Here is an 18,754-nt window from a genome sequence, read left to right as displayed (position 1 = left end):
TGTTTTGGATTTTTTAATTCTGTGACACATTCCGCCTGATTATTGATACGTAATTAGTATTTGAGTCAGAGGGTAACCGAGCTTCATGATAATTATGGCCTTGTCATTTTATGAGAGCAGTCAGTGCTCTGCAGACCATCATTTAATTACCCATGATGCTCCGCTCAGTACAGATCACAGAAATTGGATGCATTAATCATTACTCTGAAGAAACTTTAGTGGCTGTTAAGTTTCACTGAGGCAAAGCAGCCACAGCTGAGCCCGGTTTAATTAAGAAGGAAGTCGACTTCTGATGCGAGATGTGCCTTCGAGTCCACGTCTGCCATCAAATCCCTTCGTGCACGGTGCTGCAGCGGCAAATATGATTTAGAGGACACATTGTGGGGCAGAAGAATTCTACACAAGTTCCACTAGTCAGTCAAAAGCAGCAGGGGCTCAGCATATCCCCCCCCACCCCTCCCTCTGACATTAAAGCACACAGCATGTAATAGTCAGCCGAGGCAAATTTACTTTATGGAATGAATGTTGACATTTTATTAGGCGAGATGTGAAGGATGGCATACATAACGGGATTTCTCTGGGCCCCACGTAGTCTCACGTCTCGGGTTGTTTGTTCGCCCGTGACCTTGGCGTCGCGGCTCCAGCCGAGCGGCGGTCCAGTGCTTTTCAAACACTGCCACACGTGCTGCGCTGAGCATTGTTTTGTTTTTTTTTCCGATTTTCCCAAATTTGAAAAGATTGGTTTTCACTGAAGCACATTGAACGGATTGGCTGGCCGCTGCATTCCAGCAGCCATTTAATCTGGCAGCAGCGTTTGAGTGCCAGCAGAGACAATCTGACAATAAGGAGTGCGGCGGCTTGGAGCCAGCCAGGAGGGTTGTGTGTATTTTTATCTTATGATAGCAAATTGAGAGATTAGTTGCCCGTGGTGTAAAAAAAAAAGAAGGAAAAATAGGCCTGGGTACTTGTAAATGAATGATGGGAATCATAACCACAATATGAGATGATGCTAAAATTATATTTCACTCCAGGAGAGCTGGGAAAGGTAAGAAAAATAATGTTGCAATGTACAGTAGAGGACCAATTCAGAAGATTTCACATGCTTTCTATGTTGCCACTCGTCCATCAGTACTTCTACAAGCCTCTTCACCCCGACAGCGAAATACACTTATTTATTTATATCCATCATTAGAAGGTGTTTTCTGCAGTGATGTGGGTTTAAATCACTTGTTTCATGTGTAAAAACAACTTGAAATCATTGTAGAACGGCTGAAAATGCAGAAAAGACAACAATAGACAGTCGACTGCGTTTCCCGATGTTGCAGCATCTTCTCCACACGGCCAGTCGACGTGACAAGCACAGTTTAAGTCATATTAGCGTCATCGGAAAAGAAAGACCTGTCAATATTTCCTAACATCTGAGGCTCACTGGGCTCTGATGTCTAATCGGGAGAGAGGGTTGTGAACTCTGTGCAAGACACTGACATCTCTTCAGTAAACTAATTGGCAACACTTGACAAGAGTCCAGGATTATATTTTGGTTCTCTGATCACTTACACCACTTAGTTAATGTTTGTTTTTAATGGGTTGATACACAAATGTCTGTGGTTGAAACAAGGTCAACAAATGTTATCGTCTTAGTCTACGAAATACAATATAATAACCACCCTCATTTAATTATTGATTTTCTGTTAGGACCAAGTATGTATGTCTGCTGCAGGAGAGGAAGCAGGAACATTCAGTCCAATAATTAAAATCTGTTCATTAGCGTCTACATGTGTCTGATATTCTTTGTTCATGTAGACTCGAGCGTCTAATTTATCTGTAGCCTGAAGCTGAAGAAGTTTCCGCTGCATGTTTTTGCACATGAAGAACCTGAAATCTGACGATAGTGTTCAGGTTATTTTCAGGTTGCACACTTTGTTTTTGCTTGGGAAGTTTATCTCTCATGGCGAAATACAGGAATATGAAAAACTGTGTGAGTAACAGAAGCTTCCTCTGACCCAGAATCAGCACAAGCTGGTACAGAAACACAGATGCATGGATGGATGGAGAAATCATCAATAATATTCCCGAATGTATATTTGCAAATTACCTCTCTGGCAATACATTAAAAACCCCAGAGTGGACAACTTTGCATTTCAGCAGTTTGACTTGTCTGTGAATGTCTCCAGCTGTGTCTGCACAGCTCATCTCCATAATGTGATAACGTCGAGCTGAATCCATGTGTGCAGCTACTTCCCTGCACTCGGCAAACAGAAGCAAACTTGTTAGTCCTGCTGAACGTGTCACATGTGGAGAACAAGCCAACCACGCGTGACCCGACAGCTTTGTCCAAACATGCGCTCTGTCTGCGACTCTCCTGCAGGCGCTGTCATATGGCTTCTTTCCATTCATTACAGGGACAGATAAAGGGAATCTGTGTGCTTCATCATCGTCCACTTAGTGAGAGAGGAAATGAACGCTTTAGCTAAGATGACCTCGGAGCCCGGACGCAGCCCAGCACTGAAGGAACCCTCTCCCAGCTGCGATGTGAACCACTGAGTAAACAAATGAGTCGTAAACACAACAGATGGGACGAGCGATGACTAATCTCATCTGTCCTAATAGTGTCGCCTGAAAGAAGCACAAATAGTGGAAAGGCAGAGGGAGGGTGAGATTTTAAAGTTTGTGTTTTTTTTCCCGTTCTGCTAATTGTCAAGTGAGCAGGACAGAACACACGTTTAATGAGGGCAGCAGAGTGTGACATGATGGCGCTTCTATAGGTGTCATTAGATTAAGATTAAGATACATTAAGATTAAGATACATTTATTTGTCCCAAACACATGCACAGACATGCACAAGCACACTCATGCAAGGAGGGAAATTTAACCTCTGCTTTTAACCCATCTGGTGCAGGACACACAGAGCAGTGGGCAGCCATGTACGGCGCCCGGGGAGCAGATGTTGGGGGAGTAAGGTGCCTTGCTCAGGGGCACTAGACAGGGTAGGGAGAATCCTCTTGGATTTTTGGACAGATCAATCCAGGTTGGTCTTTTTGTTGTTTCTCCGTGGAGTCGAACCAGAGACAAACCAGAGAACTTTTCTGCCCATAGTCCAAGTTTCTGCCACTAGTCCACCGCCTCTCCCATCCCCACTCTATCAAACACAAATCACCAAAATCATCTGCCAACGCTCTTGAGTGGACGTCACTTATCACAGGTTGTGTGACAGGCTGAGAAAGATTGACACAACATATCACACGTGTCGCACGTGTGATGAAATTATGTTTTCCTCCCTGAGGACGTCCTGTCGTCACTAACTGGTTTGTGTCTTTAACCGTCTCATCTGAAGCTGTCCAAGGAAGAATTAACAGCACAAAGCCCAGCGGCCTACCAGTCCTCTCCCTCACAGGAACCAGTGGAGGTGGACGACTGGATTCCTCGCAGTCTGCTGTTCCCTCCAACACGCAAGCCTTTTGTTCTGTGCCTGTGAATGGCAGCCATGTATTATAGATCGTGAAACCGCTTTCATCTCGTCTCTTTGAGATTCATTCTGTTTTCCCTTTGAAAGCGATAAGCGCGGCGCAGCACAAATGTGCCACGACTGGAGAGGAAGACAAAAAAGAAAGAAGAGACGAGAGGTTCCTCTGTGTGTGTGTGTGTGTGTGTGTGTATGTGTGTATGTGTGTGTTTTTGTGTGTGTGTGTGTGTGTGTGTGTGTGTGTGTGTGTGTGTGTGTGTGTATGTGTATGTGTGTGTGTGTGTTGAAGAGGAAACTGCTTAGAGAACGGCCACAAGAAAGTAGCAGAGCAAGCGATTCGTCATATCTCCTGGCTTAACAATCTTGTTGTGATACTCACCCTGACGGCTTATATCCCCCACCTTTGCCTGCACACACACACACACACACACACACACACACACACACACACACACACACACACACACACACACACACACACACACACACACACACACACTAAAACAATCACATGTAGGCACATGCATAACCACAAATGCAAATAAACAGACGTTAGATGAGGAGACCTGTATGCACAGTCAAACTTTCACAACAATAACACACCCTGTCAGACACACACACAGACACACAATCGTCCTCCCATCACTTCCCATATCTATCAGTCTGGGGTGAGAGATGATTTGAAGCGGCTCAATGTTTTGATCATTAGTTTGGACTCATGGAGTGCAGCAGCAGCAGCAGCAGCAGCAGCAGCAGCAGTGAGGAATGAGACTGCTATCTCACGGCCACCTGTTCTTTTAATAAGAAAAAGAACAATTCCCCATCACAGGATGGATTGGCTACTTGATGCCGGAGGAAGAAAACCATGTTATTGTGTGCACACTTGGCTGAGTGTTTATTTTGGTTCCCCCCCTGCATAGGTATATACTGAATTCAATTCTGCCTTCATATGTTTGTGGATATATTGTACATGCACATTGAAGCCAGGATCAGGGTAAGAGATAAATCTTATTGCAAGACAAAGATCAGGTGGAGGAGGGCCGGCTTCTGCTTCTGTGTGATGCATCCTCCAGATTTGTCTCAGATGAAAAGACACTGTCGCCACATGGTGAGGTTTCTTTTTTATAGCTACATATTAAGTTGAGAGCACAATCTCAGAACATAATCATAATAGTAATAACAGTTCATCAGACTTTTTAATCTTCAAGTAAATCAGACATTTATTTGGTTGAAGTAGACAAGACGAGAAATTTTAAAGACAGAGGATTGAGGATGAAGAATGAGCACGAAAAGCAATTATAATACAATATAAATGTGTTTATGGATTTAAACAATGTAAAGAGCTAATGCAGGAAGCACAGTGAAGAACGGAGAGTTGTGGGATGAGCTGAGTTGGCTTTTCATTTGCGTTTGTTTATTTGTCTGTTTGCAGGATTAGGGGGAAAAAAGTACTGGACGGATTACCACCAAAAAAATTAATACAAAATGATGTGTTTGTTCAATTCCAAATTAAAAACCTGATCTTGTGAATGTAAATGTGGTTTCATAAAGGGACTGTTATGCCCCTCTAGTTTTATTTTATTAACCGTACTTTAACAGAAGCTCATTTGTAATTACCCATGCATTTATCTGACCTCAGAAAGAATATTGGAATTGAACATGATCATTCAGGGTTTTGAAGAATTTACATTATTCCTATTCCTCGGTGCAGCCAATGATATTGAATGTGAGCACAGATTTTACACATTTTATCATAGTCCTGTTAGTTGAGGATATTACATGTTGGTCAGGACCTCCCCCTGAAGCAAACACTCATTACGACAAGTGTAATTTGTCAAATCAAATACAAATTTGAAATAAATTACATGAGTTGCCTATAAAACACAAGCAGTGTGTGAGCATTTGTTTATTTAGTGATGCCAGCATGTGCTCCCCGTGGCGTCTGTCCAGCTCCTTGCATGTGTTATCGGATATGTCTTGTGCAAGTGTATAAAAAGTAGCCTGCGAGCAGCATGGTGCTCCTCGGCTTATGGATCTAATTGTCATGCCGGAACAGTAGGAGGAACATCTACCCAACCAGTGATGCTGAGATGAAAGCAGAGCAGCCACGCTGAAGCTCTCTCTCTCCGCTGCTGCTCTGCGGCGAGCGGGCGAGCAATGATCGACCAGACTGGTGTTTGGGTTTTGCTGCAGGTGAAGCTCAGGTACCGTTTCGGGAGAAGGAAACGGAGACAAACCACAGGAAACCATGTTAAACTGAACGTAATTGGTCGGCCTCACTTCCATGCTTCACCCTTTCATCCCTTTCCCGATCTCGTCGGGATTTATCGGAGCTTCCTGCAGCATCGGCGTCTTCAAAGCGTCGGTTCACTGATATCACGGAGAAGACGAAATCAAATATCTGACAACCTCACAGATATATCGTGCACATGGTTTTTGTTTTATTCCTCCTGCTTTTCAGACCAATAGAGAGAGATGCCTTCCTCCATTCCCGTGTTCTTTCAAACGCGGCGAGAGAAAAGGGTCAAAACCTGAGCAAAGACAATAACTAGGTTTATGTACCACCAATATTTGTCAATGTCTACATACAAAACAATATCAAAACTTTTCACATGCAGAAATCTGAAACTCAAATAACCAATCTCTGAGTAATTAACCTCTGGGGGGGGGGGGGGGGGGGACAGACAACCTTTTGGTTCTTCCAGTGTGGACAGTTGATATCCACACAAAGAACAAGTCTGACTAGTTTCTTTCATCACAACAGACGAATGATGCTCCACTCAAATCACAAACACGGAAAAGGGAAACCGGAAACCTGCTGTTACAGTTCTTTTTCTTTTGCTGAAAACAGCAGCTGTGGCAGAAGATTACGCAACGAGAGAACAACAAGAACATTAAAGTTGTGTGACATGAAAAACCAGAACCTAGAACAGCTCGTCTGCAAAAGCAAAGTCTCAAATAATAGTGAGCCAGAGGCTGTGATTCTCCGGTTTGGTGCAATTAAACAGTTACAGAGGAACATGGGGCAACGAGATGATGAAAGAGAACGAGTCAAACGGTGAAATACAATGTTGAAGAAACAGATGCAAACGTGGCGTCTCGCACAGAGAAGCTTTGGTAAATTAAGACAAATTGATTGCTGCTGCTGTTTTTAAATTAGCTTGAAATCATTAACAAAACACATTGATTGCACATCACAAATAAATAAAGCAAATATTTCAGTCATTAGCTCCTTTCTTCCCCACATTTTTCCTCATTTCCTCCAAACATGAATATTTAATTGGATTCGTGTACGATTGAGTTTTAAAAAAAAAAAGCAGTAATTCAGTTTTATACAAAGGATCGAGCTGCAGAACACGATGAATGAGAAGATGAATCAAATGGGTTCATGGAATCCTGGACTGACTGTTGTCTTAGACGATATATCACAGACTCGCGGGTTGAAGAGCAACTGGAGGTGAGCTGTGTCAGCGGTATATGAACTTATTGGATCCCCCCCCCCCCCTCCTGAACAGGATATGAATAAATGCTGGTTTTATTTGGGGATGATGAGTCAGAGAACGCCTCCCTGTTCTTACACAACCTCGGGCTGAACGTGCAGCAGCAGCAGCACAGCTCTTCTTCTGGATGAGGGAGCTTATACGTCTTCACTTATTTCTCCCCCCCCCCACCCTCCACCACCCCACACACCCTCTCCCTTGTGTTTGTGTAGGCCTGGACTTTTTAAAGGGCTACAGAAAAGAGGGCGTTAGAAAAGTTAGGTGGGGGGGGGGGGGGGGGCACGGACACCTCATCCGTTCTCGGACTCCCACACCCTCAGTGAAGCCGTGAGCACGATGCCTATCTGAGGAAACTGAACCCACATGTTCCTGCCTCTCCAAAAGCTCTGGAGCTGCGTGTGTATGGATGGAGGATGGAGAAAAGAAAAATAGGTTGTTCCAGTGGCAAACACCAGGGGGCAGTGTTAGTCTTTATGGCCCTTCTATGAACCTCAACCCAGTTATGTATGTATGTGTGTATGTGTGAGTGTGTGTGTGTGTGTGTGTGTGTGTGTGTGTGTGTGTGTGTGTGCGTGTGTGTGTGTGTGTGTGTGTGTGTGTGTGTGTGTGTGTGTGTGTGTGTGTGTGTGTGTGTGTGTGTGTGTGTGTGTGTGTGTGTGTGAGATCCTCAGCAGCATCTTCTCCTCCACAATCCTCAGTCCCTAAAAAGCCCCTTTTAAAAGCCTGTATGAAAATTCATCGCGCTTTCAACCCGACCTATTTTGGGAGATTGGTCGCTTCAGCTTCTCCCCAATTTTTTTTCCCCCCTCTTTTCTTTCCTATATACTCTGTCTCCCCCCCCCCCCCCCCCCCCCCAAGAAAAATCCTCATCACTATAAGACAGAGGGAATATTGGCATGTTGCTGGGGCAGCTTTAAACACACGGAGACACACGGGCAACCAGTCGAGACCGTCGGGCGCTAAAAATAGAACCGTAATACCCGAAATGTCTCTTTATTTTCCATAAATTACCTAAAGAACATATGGCAGGGCTCACACCCACACGCTGCCAGCATGCACACACACACAGACACACACTCTCTGCCTCTGTTCTCTCTCTCCTGTCGTCTCACAGAGCTTCTTGAAGTCCCAACATGCCTCCGTCACTGGGTGAGAGCTCTCCGTTCCCACAGACGTGCTCCGTAGTAAACACAGTAATCCCCTCCTTCATGTTTTAAGGATTAATATCATCTTTATTCATAAGCGTATTGCAGGAAGACACACTCCGGTTGCACACACACACACAAACACACAAACACACACACACACTGACATGCATGCTTCAAATAACCATTAAGGGTCATGCGGGCCGTGCAGCTCCAACACACGTGTCCTTCCCGTGATGACATGATCTGTGGGTGGCAGATTGTTTCTACTCTCTCTCTCTCTCTCTCTCTATCGCTGGACCACATCAATCAGATCAGAAAGGGATAGGAAAGTCGAGAGAGAGGGAATATAAGCAAGAGGAGGGTGGGTGGGTGGGCGGCGTGGGATATGTGGGCTGGGGTAGGGTGGGATGGCGTTGGCGTTGAGGGTGGGGGGGGGGGGGGTGTTGAGAAAGGAAGAGAGAGCTTTTCCACTTTGACTTGATGGATTTAACTCCCATTCAAAGGGACGGACTTATGACACATGGGAGAGAGAGATTCGCTTTGCCTTCATTTCATCTGCGGAAGTAACGACTGTGTCTCTTCTAAACACACACACACACACAGACACACACACACACACACACACACTTGCTTGGTAACTGTGGGGGTTGAATTAGCGAGGTCCTTGTTCCGCGGCACCCCCATCACCTCCAGGATGTTCCCGGGGTCCCAGAGCACGACTATCTACCTGATCGTGTGTGTGATAAAAGTATAAAGCTGTTCCGAAAGGGAAGAGGAGGCAGAGGGGGGGGGGGGGGGGGGGATCATCATAACAGCCACTGAGGGGCCACAAATCCGACTCCCGGGGCCAAGATGGTGTGCCTCTGATTTCCCTGCACGCCTGCTACCTGGACTGATAAGACAGAGGCAGAGTGTGTGTGTGTGTGTGTGTGGGGGGGGTATCTCGGGTATCTCGGTGACATTTGGCTGCATGTGCAAGGAAGTGAATTTGTTGGTTTTGCTCGTGGTCCCAGGCGAGGATTACCTTCGCCCTCATTACCACTCACGGTGAAGATCACGGTTATTGCCTCGCCTGCCCGGCCCCCCCCACCTCCCTCCACTAACTCACTGCTAATACCCACAATGCTCGGAGGCACACTGCGGGCTGCAGCAGGAGCCCAACAGGGACGGTTCGCTTCCTTCAGGCAGAACACAGGATTCTGCTCCACATCAGCAGCGAGTTGAACCCGTTCATCCAGAGAAACCACGTGTCGCTCTAACGCGGGTTATGGTAAACGCCACTGCTGGTTTTGTTCCTGTCTTATTGAAAAGCTGCTTACGAGCTGCTCCAGCCATTTGCAAATCTGTTTGGAAAAAACAATTTCACTTTCACAGACCTCCCTGGCAACCATTGTTCTCCGTCTCCTGCTCGTCCCGGGTGGGCTCTGCAGCCGGATCACCCCTCGATCTCACCTTCTGCACTGAGAGCATTGTTCCTACATGGAAACTGGATAGAGGATCCATCGCTCTGTGGTGAAAATGTGATGTTTGGTGGATGTACTGTACTGTTGTACGAATATTAGTAATGTTGGTGCTGTGAGGATTTCAAATTTTTAACTATAGTCTGTGTCTGACTGAACTCTAAACAAATGAAGATAAAAGTAGTTTTAGCTAGATATAAGGCCTTGGAACAAATTATTTTATAATAACCTTTTCCTCTCCTAATGTTTAATCTACAAATTATAAATGTGTGTGCGTCACAACGATGGCCAGTCTCACAGCTGTCTGATAAAGTTCTGGAGGTCAGACAGAGTGACGTTGTTGACTTAATGTTGTATGTTGCTTTGGTTTCGAGGATCCGAATGTTTGCAGTCAGGATTGTTTTGCTATAGCAGAAAACATAATTTTCTCCAATTGATAATATTCTTTTGCCCGTAATGGCATCTGCTGAGTGAAGGCCTTTCATGAAGTAAACAGGTTGCCGAGCAACTATAGCGTCATTGGGAGTGTCTCCCTGTTTACTTCCGTATTCCAAAAGTCAGGAGGATGGATTACGCCTAGGCACTTCCGAGGAGGAGGAACGAAGAACTACTGCTATAAAATAGACAGGCGCCGGATGTTCGTGGCGCTCTGATACAACTAGTGTACTGGAAGCCCATTGCTTTTGCTGTAACCTGTTCATTGCTCTCCTAAATAAATACTTTGATTGACTAAACTGAGTTTGGCTCATCTTCTCTTATCACTTTTAGCTGTCCTCTGGAAACACTTCCATTGTCTTTTTCTGTATTGCTGCACGTTTCTGTATTATGTTGTGTAGTGTTGTGTTGTGAAATTGATGAAGATGTTTTCCACTTGCATGTGTTTTGTCCACTTGCATGTGTTTTCTTAAGTTGCTGTGCATTGAGCTCTCAGGGCCACCGTAGTTCCCAATGTGAACAGAGTGGAAAGAGTTAAACGAAACCAGGAAGTGGAGCAGAGCAGCAGGGGAGGGGCCATCACCAGCGTCATCATGCTGAAATGAAACTCAACGAGGAAAGTGACAGTTTGCTCGTCACTTCAAGCTGCTGCTTCTAAAACTCGCAAACTTCACAGGTAAATTTAAACCTTCCATTAAATCTAACAGATTATTCAGCACAGATATGAGTTATAACTGCCTCTCATGTTTTTGTCCAGATATGGCTTCAGCCAGCTGTGTGCTGTCAGAGGAGAGGTTACTGTGTTCCATCTGTCTGGACGTGTTCACAGACCCAGTCTCGATGTCGTGTGGACACAACTTCTGCAGCTCATGTATCCACACGTACTGGGACAGCAGGGACACTTGCCAGTGTCCCATGTGCAAACGGAAATTCTCCACAAGACCTGAACTTCAAGTCAACACTTTCATCTCAGAGTTAGCTGTTGAGTTTAAGAAGTTGGTTCAAGTCAAAGCCTCGACTCCAGGCCCACAGCTTCTGGAGGTTGACGTTCTTTGTGACTTCTGCTCTGAGATAAAAGAAAAGGCCGTTTAATCTTGCAGGACGTGTCTGACTTCTTTCTGTGAGTCACACCTGGAGCCGCATCGGAGAGTTGCTGTGCTCAAAGGTCACACATTATTAGAGCCTGTGAAGAATCTCGACGACAGGATGTGCAAGACACACAACAAGATGACCGAGCTGTACTGCTTCACTGTAAAAAAAGAAAAGTTGACACAACTTAAAAAAGTAAAGCAACCAGCTGCAACGCTTTTTTGAGTTGACCTAACTTAAGGGCTTGTGAGTTGTGTCAACTTAAATAATTAAGTTCACTCAAAATGTTATATAGAGTAGCTCTGAATGGTGATGTTCTGTTAGACTAACTTAACATCTCCATTCAGAGCTACTCAAATCTACAAGTTAGGAATACTAGATTATATGCATGCTAATGATTTGAAAACATACATCAACAGAACTGGATCGTTTCAGTCGAGAGAACTTAAACTTAAACTTGAAATGCTTAGTTAACTCAACTTTGCTGCCCATCAGTTGAGCTAACTCAAGTTTACTCTATTCATACTGTTGTGGAAATTCAATAATAACACCAAAATTCTATAAAGAATCTGTTTATTAAGAACACAGGGGTTAACATTATATAAATCCAATAACTACAAAAAAGGCAACATTGAAATTGCAGCAGCAGGGATGCTTAAGTGAACTTGGTAACATTATACAATTATTTTCAAAGATAGAATATGTAAACACATAACAAAGTGCAGAACCAGCTCTCAATACTTTAGCTATAATATAGAAAACAGTATGATTGACACTATGAATCACAAAACATGTGTTAGTCAGATACTTGAGGAAACCACTGGCCAAACCCAGCAGTGAAGAAAGTGCATCCATAAAAAACATGTAACAAGACACAAACGTGTTCAGTTGCAGAGATAACCAAATCCAGCACTTAGTAAACACTAACTTCCAATGGGAACATGGGATTCGTAGCAACACTACACAAACTTGTGTAGCTACTACTGAACTTGAAAACATATTTTGAGGAATAAAGTGACATGTCTATAGAAAGTGCATCCATAAAAACGTGTAACAAGACACAAACGTGTTTAGTTTCAGAGACAAACAAATCCAGCAGTTAGTAAACACTAACTTCAAATGGGAACATGGGATTTGTGTAGCTACTACTGAACTTAAAAACATATTTTGAGGAATAAAGTGACATGTCAATGTGTGCAAATATGTGCATTGAACACATGTCTATGTGTCATGGTATCGGGCTACTTTAACAAGTTGTTTTTCAGAGCCTGAACACGGGCAGAACACTCTGTGCCAAGGTTCATAAAAATCTTTTGAAGGGCCTCAAAAGTGTACCTCAACCCTTTGGGGTAGTCCAGGTTGAGGTTGTAGATGCATCCAAAGAGAAGTACAATGGCTGTACTGATGTCAGAGATGTCCTCCACAACAACCTTTTCCTCGATGACAAGGGCAATGTTGATTGTTCTGGGCATTGAGTGAGCTCTCCCAACATCATCTTCAACAATGGTGACTATGCCAAGTTGAACACCTGCAACGGACGTTTCCTCCGAGTCTGTATCATAGAGAAAACAAACAGACATTACTTAAATTTTTAATGTTTTCATCACCACATTTATAAATAAATTATATACCCCTGCCCATGAGTAAAGTGACATGCACCTTTATGAGTTAAACTTTGAGTGCAAGTGACCACTGTTCAAAATATGAAGAAATTTCCTAACGACAAATTTAAGATGCATTAAAAAATACAATTTGTAAGGCCACCAGATAAATTTTGACCACCCAGATGTCATCAATTAATCCATGTGAAGGGATAATTTGTGCGAAATCTGGCATTTTTTTTCTAAAGGTGCTCTTAAAATTCAGCTGGTGTGCAGTTTAAAAGGTGTGGGATAATCCTTTGATTCCATAAGTGTTAACAATCCAAAAAGGATGGACAATATCTCACCCTGACAGTGCATATAAAATCGGCCACAATCCAAACACTAAAACTTGCAGCAAAATTTACTGATTTAAGGTTTTTTTTAGGTCAACCCTCATAGATTACCTCTTGATAATGTGTTTTTACTTTTATTGTTAAAGATTTCAGCCTTAATTAGGGATAACTACTTCTATTACATTAAAGGGAATATAAATAAGTGGTTTTATGCATATTCCTATCAAATGAATGCGTTTGCTCCCTAATCAGAGATGTACTGGCCCCTTGTATATTTATATTGGCCCAGCTATTAAAAAAATGGAAGAAAAAAACTTCAATGGTATAAACCGAAGTATTCTTACCAGACATGTCTTCAGGACGTTGCCTGGATTCTCCCTCAAATAGAGAGGTAGACCTCGGAGAGCTGTGGCCTTCCTTTGTGCAAGCACATTGGTTGTCTGAAAGACACAAATAAAGTTAAAAAAAATATACCATGGCCTGAAAATAAAATCACACCACACCTATTCACAATTTATGTTAATGTCTGTTTGCAATGTGAAAATGCACTCTCAGAAAACCTTAATTTATCTCCTACTTGCATTACCTGTTCATCAAGGCTGTCAAATAGGGCCTTTAAGTCCTTTCCTAGTGTCCCGCTACGTGTTCTGTAAAGCTTTATCAGGTTTGAGGCGTGTGCATCCAAAGATGTGAAGAATGTCTTCTTTAGATCCACTTGAGTGATTCAAAAAAACTCAGCATATATCTAAGAGAGGAGAAATAACAGTATTAGTGTTAATACAGACTCCAATTACAGAAGGTGCCCACATTGTACAGTTATAAACTAAAAAGGTTTGCTACATCCGGAAGCTGAGCAGAATGGTGGAATTGGTAGAGCATTTAGGACATTACACATTATATAAAAAAAAAATCTTACCAACAGTAAACAGTAAACAATAAACAGTCACATGCTGCCTCAAATTAGTCCTTAGATGGGCTATGTATTTCTTTGGGGCACAGATGTCTTTAAAGTCACACAATTGACAAAAAAAGGTGACTTCTACTTCAGTTTTTCTGGACTTTGTGTGTACTCTTGAAAGGTGGCATTTTAACCCACCGCTTGTTTTGAAAGTGCAGCAGCAGTCAGTGTACAGGCACGGCAGTGGCCAGAAGCGTCCCCGGTAGTGGCAAAGTCGGTAATGCTTGAGGAGAATATCCTGATTAGGGTGCGAGAACTTGCACTCCTTACACTGCATCCAAATCCTGTGAAACAAGGAAAACACATTTAGTTTATGAGTTTAACACCACCCAAATGAACAAACTCAATTTGGCTGAGGCAGAGGTAGGCAACCTTTACATCAAAAGAACCATTTTGCCCACTCTTCGCCCAAATAAAATTAGTCTGGAGCTGAGAAACATATTTGATAAGAAAGCTTATAAAGTTGCATTTATGAAATTATAGAACAATAAAGAACTGTTGACTTTTATAGCTATTTTTACCTGTTACAAAGGAAAAAACACCAAACTCTTATGAAGAGAAGAAAAATACAGAGGCAAGTGTAGGTGTACTTTGAAATAAATTAAACACAGAACTATGTAGGGCTATTTGAGTTACATTTCCCCATATTTGTGGGAAATGTATGTAATAAGTAGTTATTTTGAAATAAATAACACGTGAACGAGCTCTGTATGAAAGCTTAATTGTTAAATTCACCGTTATGCTAAGATTCAAACAGAAAAGACACCAACAGACGACACATACCCCAGTATACACAAGGAGAAGATCATCAAAATTTACCATTATTTTATTGATAACTCAACTTAACACGTTGGTAGTTTATAAACGTAGCACGGTGGTTTGGGTGGGGTTGGTCTACAGATAACTTAAAGTAAGCAAACACGTGGCTTTCACATGTAGCGGAAAGTTAGCAAACACGTGGCTTTCACGGGTAGCTAACAGGTAGATTTTATGGATAGCTTACACAAGTAGTTTTGTAAACGTTGTGAATCATTGCATTCGAAAGACAACGGGTCGCAGAATAACCAGTAAAATAGCGGCGGGAGTCTTACCTAGTTAGTGCTGGAAGAAAGTGAGGAGGACACGCAGCCGTAGGACATGCGGTCGGAGGACATCAGTCGACAAAACTTGCCGTCGGGCGATATCAGAGGGCGGAACTTGCGATAGAAGGACGTGCATCTGATCAACTACACCCCAACATGTCCAGACAAGCCCACTCTACCTGAGCGCGCTGGGCTGGCGTCTCAAAACACGAGTGCGCAGTGACGCTGACTACGTCATGACGTCGCTTTCCGGACGCGGAAGCCACGCTGAAGCGCCGTGCAGCGCTTGCTCCAACATTAACCAACATTGTCCCATCATTAATCTTTTTTTTCACTGCACTTCTCCACTTCAATTATTAATTTAATGCCATCCATGTTGAAGAAGTTCTCCGCTGTTTGCTCCGTTAAATGTCGGCTGTCGAGGGTAAATTACGTATTCTCCACTCAAGCCTGTGTGGAGAATACGTAGCCCCACTCTCTCTTTTAATCTTTATCACTGCTTGTGTGGCTGCAGTGGATGGGCAGAGGGGGACATTTAATAATGTGGTTGGTAAAAGTGGTAAAATTAAAACTCCAAGACGACAGAAGGTGAATACAAAGTAAGGGGTAAAAAGAAATCTGAACATGCTATATATATATATATATTATATGTGTGTGTAAATGTGTATAATAATAATAAAAGACATAAATATATATGTTCACATATGTATATATGTTTGTTTGTGTGTGTGTGTTTATATATACATATCTAAGTAGATATATTCCATATATAAATGCATTCATATCATTCAATCTGAACTTATATTTGCATCCCGGAGCTGGCTAAGCAATATTTGAAGTTTCCTCAACTTAAAATGTTCAGTTGACTGCACTACTTATTTGTAAACTTGAAACTTTGGGTTTGCTCAACATTTAAAAAAAAAATTTGCTCACTCAACTTTTAAAAATAAGTTAGACCAATGATTTTGAAGTTGGGCTTTTTACAGTGTTGAAGGAGCAGGCCTTCATTTGCGTCCTGTGTTTTTCAGCTGATCACAAGGGTCACAACGCCGTCCCCCTGGAGGAGCAATATGAAAAAGTGGCGGCAACAAAAGACGAGGCACAGGCAAACATGCAGAAGTTGATACAGACACGGATTGAGAAGATAGCGAAGGTTGAAAAATTACTCGATGTCAGCCCGGTAGATTCTGAAAAAGAGGAGCAAGCCGCCGTGCAGGTGTTCACCGAGTTGATCCAGTCCATTCAGGCGAGCCAGGCCGAGCTGGTTGAGGCGATCGAGCAGAGGCACAGTGCAATAAAGCAAAAGGGTGAAGAGTTTCTCAAAGAACTGAGGAGGGAAGTGACTGAGCTCAAGAGCCGAAGCAGTCAGCTGGAACATCTGTCACAGTCACAGGATCACTATCATTTCCTCCAGAGCTTCTCGACCTTGTCCAAACCTCCACACAAGAGGTGTCCCGACACAGATCTCGGCCCTGACCTGTCTTTCCAGGCGACGCGAGGTCACCTGACTCGGCTGAAACAGAGAGTCGATGAAATAATGGAAGAGATTCCTGAGATCAGAATGAAAAGAATGAGAGAGCACGCGGTTGACTTGACCCTTGACCCTGACACTGCATATCACTCACTTGTCATAAGCGAAGACGGAAAACAAGTAACAGTAGAAGACAACATTGAAAAGGACAAAGTTAAAGACAATCCAAAGAGATTTAATGTATTTTGTCAGGTTTTGGCAAAAGAGGGATTCATGACAGGGAAGTTTTACTTTGAGGTGCAGGTGAAAGGAAAGATACGTTGGATCATCGGTGTGGCCAGGGAGTCGGTGGATAGAAAGAACGGGACAAGAGCGTCAGTTAAAAATGGATATTGGTGCATTAGATTGGATGAGGGCAAATATAAAACAACTGCAGACTCAGAACCTATAATATTGAAAGAAGAGCTTCAGAAGTTGGGCGTCTTTGTAGGCTACAACAAAGGTGAGGTGTCTTTTTACAATGCAGACTCTAAATCACGCATCGGTTGTATCACAGGCTGCTGCTTTACAGAGAAACTTTATCCGCACTTCTGCCCTCAGCCGAATGATAATGGAAGAAACTCCGCCCCTCTCATCATTACACCTGTACCTCAAACTCACTAGTCCATCCGTCCCATTCTGGAGAACGTGAAACCCATGAAAGTCAAGTGGGAATTTCTTTAAATTCGGTACAAACATTCACTTGGAATCCAGGATGAACTGTTTAGAATCTGGTAGCCAAAGGTCAAAGGTCATGGTGGCCTCACAGAACAACAAATGAGAAAATGTTGATTAATTATCATTTTGAATCAAAGATCTATTGATGAATTACATTGGTCAAAGGTCACAGGGACCCCATATAAATCTGGAAAAAATGTATGGACACAGTGCATGTTTCTAGTTATTGTTACTGTCTGATCATTTTATATAAGAATGGTAAAGTTTACTGTCATAATGTGGTGTTGGTTTTAATTCAAGTATTTTACCAAGTGTTTCAATCGTTGAAATATTTACATAATAAACTGAATATATACAGATTCTGTTGTGTCATTCTTTCATGTCACAGCTTAGCTGGATTTATATATTGAAGGCTAAAGCAGTTCCTCTACACATCACACTACTCGAAAAATTTGTAAGATGTATTGGACATTTTTGTGTCTCCTATGTTAAAGTATAAACGATCACGCTTTTAACAGTGCTGATTTTAAGGTTCAGTGTGTAGAATTCAGTGACATCAAGGGGTAAAGTGTCATGTTGCAGCTGAACTCCCTCACCTCACCCTCCTCTTACAAACATGATGGAGAACCGGTGGTAGCTTTCATTCCTCATAAAACTCAAAAGGTTAAGTTTGTCCAGTCTGGGCTTCTGTAAAAAACATGGTCGCCTCCATAGAGAGGACCCACTCTGATGTAAATATAAAGTATTTAAAAATAAAGGTTCCAATCTACGGTAAAGAAAGAAACAATTCATACAATTTAGATGAAACACAGGATTATTTTATTTTGAATTTCTGCCAAAAGATAATTTTATCTGAATTTTACACACCGAACCTTTAAACTTTATATTTCTTTGGTCTAAACCCATTTAAAAAATAAATTACATCTGTAATACAAATATTAAAAAAGGTAAAAAGTAAGAGAAACTTGTTTTCAGTGCACAAGTTCATTTAAGTGTGGACACAGCGTTCATTAGGCAACACAACACACATCATCTGCCAGTTGTGATTATGACTAATGCGACTGTCATGATCCGTTTCCTGTTTTTATTTGGACCGCTCTAAGACTTCCCGGCTCAGTCGCTCATTTAAAAACCACCAGATTAAACATCCAGAAGCACTGAAGAGCAAAAAAAAAAGTGTGAAACAAAAACATTCATGCAAATTCACTAGTTGCCAAAAAAAGTCATCTTAAAAAGCTATGAGCCGCCGTCTACTTCTCAAGCTGAAAGTTAAAGTACAGTCTCCAAAAGTTATTATTCATGACTGACATCAAATCACATATCACCTACATTTTAATGTTGACTGAGGAAAAGTGGTGGGTTGTGAATAATGTCGTCTTAAACAGAACTTCTGATATTCTTGCTGGAGGCCGAGAGAATAATAAGACGGAGCAGCCCACACGAGCGAGACGGAGAAATACTACTTCTGCTTTTCATGTCCTCTCAACGTGGCATA

General features: G+C 42.6%; 2 long non-coding RNA genes and 1 pseudogene across 2 annotated transcripts; 1 reads left to right on the top strand and 2 right to left on the bottom strand.

The window, feature by feature from the left end:
* The first annotated feature begins 10,615 nt into the window (after nt 1–10,615).
* On the top strand, nt 10,616–17,579 carry LOC133002433 (zinc finger protein RFP-like; annotated as a pseudogene).
* LOC133002434 (uncharacterized) lies at nt 11,689–13,630 on the bottom strand. The gene is made up of 3 exons (XR_009678256.1): nt 13,618–13,630; nt 13,376–13,471; nt 11,689–12,647 (listed from the first exon to the last, which is right to left on the bottom strand). It is a non-coding gene; the product is annotated as an uncharacterized LOC133002434 (long non-coding RNA).
* On the bottom strand, nt 13,639–15,170 carry LOC133002435 (uncharacterized). The gene is made up of 3 exons (XR_009678257.1): nt 15,081–15,170; nt 14,128–14,273; nt 13,639–13,776 (listed from the first exon to the last, which is right to left on the bottom strand). It is a non-coding gene; the product is annotated as an uncharacterized LOC133002435 (long non-coding RNA).
* Nucleotides 17,580–18,754: the final 1,175 nt, after the last annotated feature.

This window comes from Limanda limanda, chromosome 5 (assembly GCF_963576545.1).
Source record: "Limanda limanda chromosome 5, fLimLim1.1, whole genome shotgun sequence".
Taxonomy (NCBI): domain Eukaryota; kingdom Metazoa; phylum Chordata; class Actinopteri; order Pleuronectiformes; family Pleuronectidae; genus Limanda; species Limanda limanda.
Note: the sequence above shows the minus strand (reverse complement) of the source record. Positions and strands in the feature narration are given on the sequence as shown.